Below are 7,356 nucleotides of genomic sequence, written 5' to 3'. Positions count from 1 at the left end.
GCAATTCACAACAGTTAAACGCTACACATTAAGTGAAGCTCAATATGCAACGAGTTGCATATTGACGGAGCTCCACATTTAATTATTTAGTTCACTCTTGTTTATTAACATGACAATAATAACATGTTGTTAAATGTGGCAAGAGGTGAAGCACAAATTAAACTACCTATCTAGGCATTTTAAATAAGGCCGGAAACGACATATAGCATCTTCGAACTAGTCCCACTCGTTAAATTCTAAATCTGTCCATATTTGTCCTAATCACATTTTATGTTTGTTAAATGGCAAAACAAATTGGTTCACGTGAAACTACACGTCGTTCTGGTCCATTCACGTATATGGCTCATCTCCAACGGAGCTACGGTTAAATAAATACGGCCTACACCGTTTCTATCACGTCGACACGCAAACTGATGCAAACATCACACTAAACAGGTTTAAATATGCACGAGAGTTGGAAAATAGTATTCTACACGAAATTCTAGCCAAGTTACATATATAACTTGTTGCAATCCGACACACGGATTAATAGATACAGGCATTTGAAAATATGCGGTTTTTCTGAAATTAAATAAATTCGCCCAAAGCTAAAAAAATCTAACGGGCCAAATCTGCTTACTATTGGGCTCAAGAGGGCAGTGTAATATAATAAAAATATGCTCGAGCGCAAAATAGAGGCTCGGGGGAACAACTCACCTGAGTGGGCCTCGGGCCCAGGTGGTGAGGTGGTCGGGCGGCGAAGCTGGGCCATGCTGGGCCTTGGAGGCGGAGGAAGCCGCGCTGGGGCGTTGTGGGTGGGGAGGCCGACTGGGCTGCTCTCATCCTCGTTTCTCTCCCGAGCGGGAGTCCATGGCAGCGTAGGTCAACGCAAGGCGAGCGACGGCGCACGGGGGCCCGTCTGGTCGAGGAAGGAAGGGAAGGGCGGATCCGTGACGGGGTCCTCTGGATTAGTCCATTCCCGATGGCGGATGGAGCTCTTGCGACCGGATCTGGCGAAGAACGACAGCGAGCGGCGGAGTTCCATGGCCATGGCTGGGACCTGCGTGAGAGAGACAACGCGGGGGTGCTGCCGCACGGAGGAGAGGCGGTCGGGGCGATGGTGCCGCGATTGGGTGCGTTGGCTAGCCGACGGCGGTGGCATGCGCCGACGACAAGGCACCACAGCGGCGGGAGTTGTGGGTTCCTCGGGCGCACGAGGTCGGCAAGGAGCTGGATGGTGGCGCGCTAGATGGGCTTGGGAGGGCCTGATCCGGGCCTCGGCGGGCCTAGCGGCTGAGGAGGAGGAGAGGTTGCGCTAGGGTTTGAGGGCGGCACAGATTTCGAGGCAGGGAGGGAGAGACTAAAATGGCAGGGGAGAGCCTTCCTTTTATAACCGGGGTTTGCGGTTTTGGGGAGTTTTCGGACCCTCCAATCTCGATCGGACGGCACCGGTTGCGCCGTAGGGTTAGGTGGCTATGTTAGGGAGGCTAGTCGGGGAAGAGAGGGAAAACAGGCACCCGGCGACAAAATTTTAAAAACACCGAAAACGTTTGACGGTAACCAGATGACGGTACCGCTGTCGTGGGTATAAGTCTGACAGTAGATGTGTAGGGTACGAAAGGATGGGCAGAGCCTTAGCTACGGCGAGGTTTTATGAGTTCAGGCCCCTCTACGGTGGAGGTAATAGCCCTACGCCTCAGTGCTTTTGGAGCTTGTTGTCGAGTGGAATATGGATTACAGTGAATTGCTAACCCCTGCACCAGTGGGGAAGGGCGGCTTATATAGAGTGCGCTGCCCTTCACAACGGTTCAGTGCACATGGGTGGAGTAGTGGCGAATAAATGCCTACGTTACAAGTAACGTATGTCTTAAATGCTAATAAAGGCACATGGAAACGTACGACCGTTTCCCTCCAGGGGGTTACGATGCATAGAGTGGAATCCAGTCGGTTAGTTTGATACACTCCGAATGCTCATCTCCGACTGGATGATGGAGGATTCGTCACCGACTGGATGATGGGAAGTCCTTAATTCAGTCGGAACTGACTAAAGGCCTTATCCCTTATGAAGGTTAGTCCTTGGGTAGGACTTACAGGCAGGCCTATGACCCTACCCTAGGACTATAACCCCATCATTAGTCCCCGAATGGATTGGGGTTGGAACGACAAAGCGATGCCCGGAGTACGGATTCGACTTTGGCGTTGCTTGCCTTGATCCATTTTATCTTGTTTGACCAATGATCCGAGTGGATGTATTTGTGAAACGAACCGTCAGGGACCGAGTGCCTCCGTGGTATCTTCTGACGTGACCAGTCAACTGACAGCGGCGGATTTTCCGGGATCCTCAAATTTCGGTTGCCGCGCGCTCAGCGGGGATGACGACATCGCGCTCGAGTAGTACCTGACGCCTCGATTCCCGCGCCTTCATCTTCTCCACTAATGTCGCTGCAACCGGTCGGGGGATAAGATTTCGGGGCCACCTGCTAGTGACCCAGTCGGAACCTTATTTAAACCTCAGCAGCGAAGGTTTTTTCGTTACACTCGCCGGATATCTTGCACTTGCCCCGCTTCTCTCTCCATCTCCTGCGCATCCCAAGCTCCTTCCTTCTCCTTCTCCCTCGCGGATCTGCTGCCTCCGCCATGACAAAGGGGCAGACTAGCAAGCTAGAGGCGAAGAAGAAGAAGGGGAAGGCGGCGGCTCCTGCTCAGCGACAGCAGCGAGCGCTACCGGCGGGGTGGATCCAGGGGGATTTCCTCCCCTCCACGGTGACGGAGGAGAACCTGCTGGAGTTGGTGGAGCACGGGATGATTGTGCACAAGTCGTGGAGGTTGCCGGCGGAAGGCGAGACCGAGCCGGCGCCCCGGGAGGGGGAGCGCGTCTTGCAGCTGAGCCACGTGCACCGAGGTTTCTCTCTGCCTCCTCATCCCTTCTTCAAAGGTATAATGAACCACTTCGGGGCGCAACTCCACCATTTTCCTCCCAATGCCATAGCTCATCTCTCCGCCTTCGTCGTGCTGTGCGAGTGTTTCATCGGCTGTCCCCCCATTGGGGGCTTTTCAAACACATCTTCTCTGCTAGATCCCAAACCATCAAACGACTTAGCCAGTCGGATGATAAAACTCACCTCCTCCAGCTCTGCGGAGGCTTAGGCTTCCAAAAGAAAAGTAAAAGTAGCTATCCTGCTCTTCAGCTGAGTGAATCTGTTAGGAACTGGCAGTCGACATGGTTCTACTGCCAGGACGTTGCTTGCCAGAATGTTACCACTGGACTCCCTCCTTTTAGCTTAGACCGACCGGCTCCGCCTAGGCAGCTTGTGCTCACGAAGGCGGAGAAAACCCAGATCCAGCCTCTGGTCGATGCGCTTGTAGAGGTTGTCCGAAGGGGAGTCACCGACATAGATTTGCTGGAGGTTTTCCTGGGTCGGCGTATCGAGCCTCTGCAAGCTCGACACCATGCCATGTGGCACTACACAGGGCCTGAGGACTCCACTCGGACTAACGTCGAGTGCGTGACCGGGGAGACGGTGGCGTCGTGGGTCCTCAACATCACGGGCGCCTGCGAAAACCCTAGAGGAGCTCGCCGAGTGAAGGCCTTCCGCGCGGACAACCCTCCTCCGAATGCAGTGAGTATAACTTGTCGAGTGCACACAACTGTCTTAGATTTATCGCTTTCTTGAATCACTGTCTGACGTCTGATGTTGTCGACTGTATCTTGTGTAGGAGTGGACTAACTGGTTTTCTCCTGTCTCGAACAGGAATCCGGCCGAGGAGGAGGAAGGCAGCCAGGAGGGCAGCGTGGAGAGCGTCGAGTACGTCTCCGACAGTGGGGAGACGGAGGAGGAGTCCGCAGAAGAAGAAGAGGTTGATGAGGAGCAGAACTCGCCGCCTCCACCGCCAGAGCCTCGGACTAAGCGCCGTCATGAACATGTGGCTCCTTCGGCTCCTCCAGCATCCTCGAGTGCGCCGCTAGCTCCGCCAGCTGCTCTTGTGGTACCGAGTGCTTCGCCAGCCGTTCCCGTGGCTCCGAGTGCTCGGAGCACAAAGAGGACCAGGGACTCTGCTGCTGAGCCTGCGGGTCAGCCCTCTAAGGTGGCTAAACTGAGTGGATCTAAACCTCAGAAGGCTTTGCCGCGGATGAGGGTCACAGTTCCGGTCACCTCAACGTAAGTGCATGGTTCTTCTATCTTCTTTCAGTATTTGATTGAACTTCTGCTTATTGGTCGAATGAATTTTACTCGACAGAGTTGCCACCTCTGCCACCTCTCCGGCACGCTAGGGGGACGATCCCATGGACCTGGACAACGTTGTCACATCCCAGCCAGGCGCGTCGTGGCGATTCCGAGAGTTTACATTATTGCATCACGAATTCTGTCTTTGGTCTTGCCTTTTTCCTGTGGTCTCACGACATTCGGTCGGGTTTCCCTCAGGGGTGGTTTATGTGGAGGAGGGCGACCAGAGGAGGTCCGAGCAAGCTGCAGTGCCTGTCCTTGAGGCTGTTCCGCCGGTTACCACTCTCGCCATGGACGCGCCACCGACTGAGACGGTGCCGTCGACTGAAACAACGCTGATTGCTGTTGAACCGACTAGAGCAGGCCTTGGGATGCCCAAGGGGCCTCCTATGATGCCAGGCCCGTCAACTGTCGAGTACAACATCCAGCGCCTCCTAGAAGATCAGGTGGGAGCTGCCAAGGGGGCCATGGTGCAGGCAGAGCTGATGGCGGGAGAAGCCAAGAAAGCGTACGACTCCATCGCGTCCGTGTACCAGCGAAGCTTGGAACTGCGGGACGATATCCGAGTAAGTGGGCTAGTAAGTATTTACTTTCCTCTTGTAACCCACTGGGTGTTTGAGCAATGCACTCGAATATTGTATGATTATTTTGCAGTGGGTTCACTCTTAGTGAACCCAGTGGGTGTAGTCCCCGAGACTTCTGTCAAGTGCTTGCACCGGCAATTGTCTTTATACACATTTTTTAACTTGATCAGATCAAAAACTAATCTGTTCGAATGTTAGCAGTGGGGGCACTCCGAGTGCACCTACTGGATGAGTCCCCGAGAGTAATTTTACTCAGGTCGGGTAGTAGTAACCTCATAGGCTTATTTTTTGTCATGTACCTCAATAGGGCGGACCTGCTTGAGGTTCATGCCAGTGGGGTCGCTCTTAGTGAACCCACTGGGTGTAGTCCCTGAGACCGCTGTCGACTGCTTGCGTCGGCAGGGGTCTGAAGAACTTAGAATTTTTATTGTTGTCCTTGTTGAATTTGTCTGATCGTCTCTTGGCACTGACTTGCAGAAAACTTGCGAGATGGGAGCAGCGTACGAGACTCTGAGGGCTGAAAAGGTTCAGTTTGCTGGGGAACTTGATGCAACAGTGGTTGCAATGGCTGGTATGAAGGATGTTCTGGCGGAACGAGAAAAGTCCTTGCAGCAGGCCCGTGAGGCAAACAAGGCATTGACTGCTGAAGTGGAGAAAATGGGGAAACAAAGGACCAAGCTGATGGGACAGATGAAAGTGTTGAACAGGCGGTGCATAGCACAGGAAAATTATGTCAGTGACTGGGTCCGGAAGATGATAGCACTTCTCGGTGGTAAGTTCTATTTTTCCGAGTGCTTGTGGACCGTGCATTTCATTCTGCGCTTACTGTTTGCTCGTCCTGTCTTTGCAGATTTTTGCATGGACGCTGAGGTTGAAGCCGCTGACGTTGAGCGGTCGATTCTTGAGAACGTTCCACTCGGCATGGACGCCAATCGAGATCTGCTCCGAGCGCACATTCGCCTGGGCAAAGTGGGACCTTTCATCGGTCGACTGAGAGAGGTCGTCGGCCGAATCGACAAGGAGCTTTGGCCTAAAGACGAGTCTCGGCACGAGATGGAAGGCTTGATGACTCGGCTGGAGGAGGTCCCGAACCGAGTGCAGGCGTGGAAGAAATCTGCGGCTCGCTGTGGTGCGGACGTCGCTCTGTCGATTGTCCGAGTGCACCGCAAGGAGGCTCGCGAAGAGAAGCTGAAGGCGTTGCAGGTCGCCAACACGAAAAAGCTTCGATTCAAAGACTTCATGGAGACCTTCCTTGAGAGCACCACTCGCATCGCCGACGGGATCGACCTCGACACATTCGTGGAGCCTGCCAGTCCCGGTGCCAGTCCTGACGACGTTTAAGAAAACTTTTACCTCGGTATGCCGAGTGTTGGTTGTAAGAAACTTTGTCCACTGCTGTTGGCCGTCACATTCGTGGTTCGGTGTGGATAAGCTTGATCTACACCGAGCCAACTATCCTTAGGTGAACTTTGAATTTGAATCGAATTTTTTTCTCTTCTTTTGCCAAAGAGTTGTTGATACGATTTTGGCTCGTGGTTTTTGTTTGGCGTTCCTTGGTGAAGCCAATGGCAAACATGCGGAGCATGTAATTGTCAGTTGTCGTGACATCTGCATGAGCCTCACTGAGGGTCTGCTGAGTCTCCGAGTGGATCTGTAGGATACACTCGAAGACAACTGAGTACTTAGGCAATTCGTTATCGCGGCTAAGTCTTCGAGTGCGACTGTAAGGTCGTACTCGGAGCGAGTTGTTACTCATGTAATTGTCGGTTGTCTTGACATCTACATGAGCCTCAATGAGGTTCTTCTACTCATGTAATTGTCAGTTGTCTTGACATTTACATGAGCCTCACTGAGGGTCTGTTGAGTCCCCGAGTGTATCTGTAGGATACAGTCGAAGGCAATTGAGTACTTAGGCGATTCGTGATCGCAGCTAAGTCTTCGAGTGCGACTGTAAGGTCGTGCTTGGAGCGAGTTGTTACTCATGTAATTGTCAGTGGTCTTGACATCTACATGCGTCTCAATGAGGTCCAGCTAGTCATGTAATTGTTAGTGGTCTTGACATCTACATGAGCCTCAATGAGGTTTTGCTACTCATGTAAATGTCAGTGGTCTTGACATCTACATGAGCCTCAATGAGGTTCAGCTACTCATGTAATTGTCAGTGGTCTTGACATCTACATGAGCCTCAATGAGGTTCTGCTACTCATGTAATTGTCAGTGGTCTTGACATCTACATGAGCCTCAATGAGGGTCTGCTAAGCCTCCGAGTGGATCTGTGAGATACACTCGAAGGAAGCTTTGTATTTAAGCGATTCTTGATCGCAGACAAGTCCCCGAGTGCGACGTTAAGTGCACACTCGGAGAAAGTGTGTAGTTAGGCGATTCGTGATCGCAGCTAATTCCCCGAGTGCGGCGGTTAGTGCATACTCGGAGAAAATTTGTACTTAGGCGATTCTTGATCGCAGCTAAGTCTCCGAGTGCGACGTGAAGTGCACACTCGGAGAAAGTTAATACCTAGGCGATTCTTGATCGCAGCTAAGTCCCCGAGTGCGACGTTTAGTGCACAC

The sequence above is a fragment of the Hordeum vulgare genome, chromosome 1H, assembly GCF_904849725.1.
Source record: "Hordeum vulgare subsp. vulgare chromosome 1H, MorexV3_pseudomolecules_assembly, whole genome shotgun sequence".
NCBI classification, from domain to species: Eukaryota; Viridiplantae; Streptophyta; class Magnoliopsida; order Poales; family Poaceae; genus Hordeum; species Hordeum vulgare.
Note: the sequence above shows the minus strand (reverse complement) of the source record.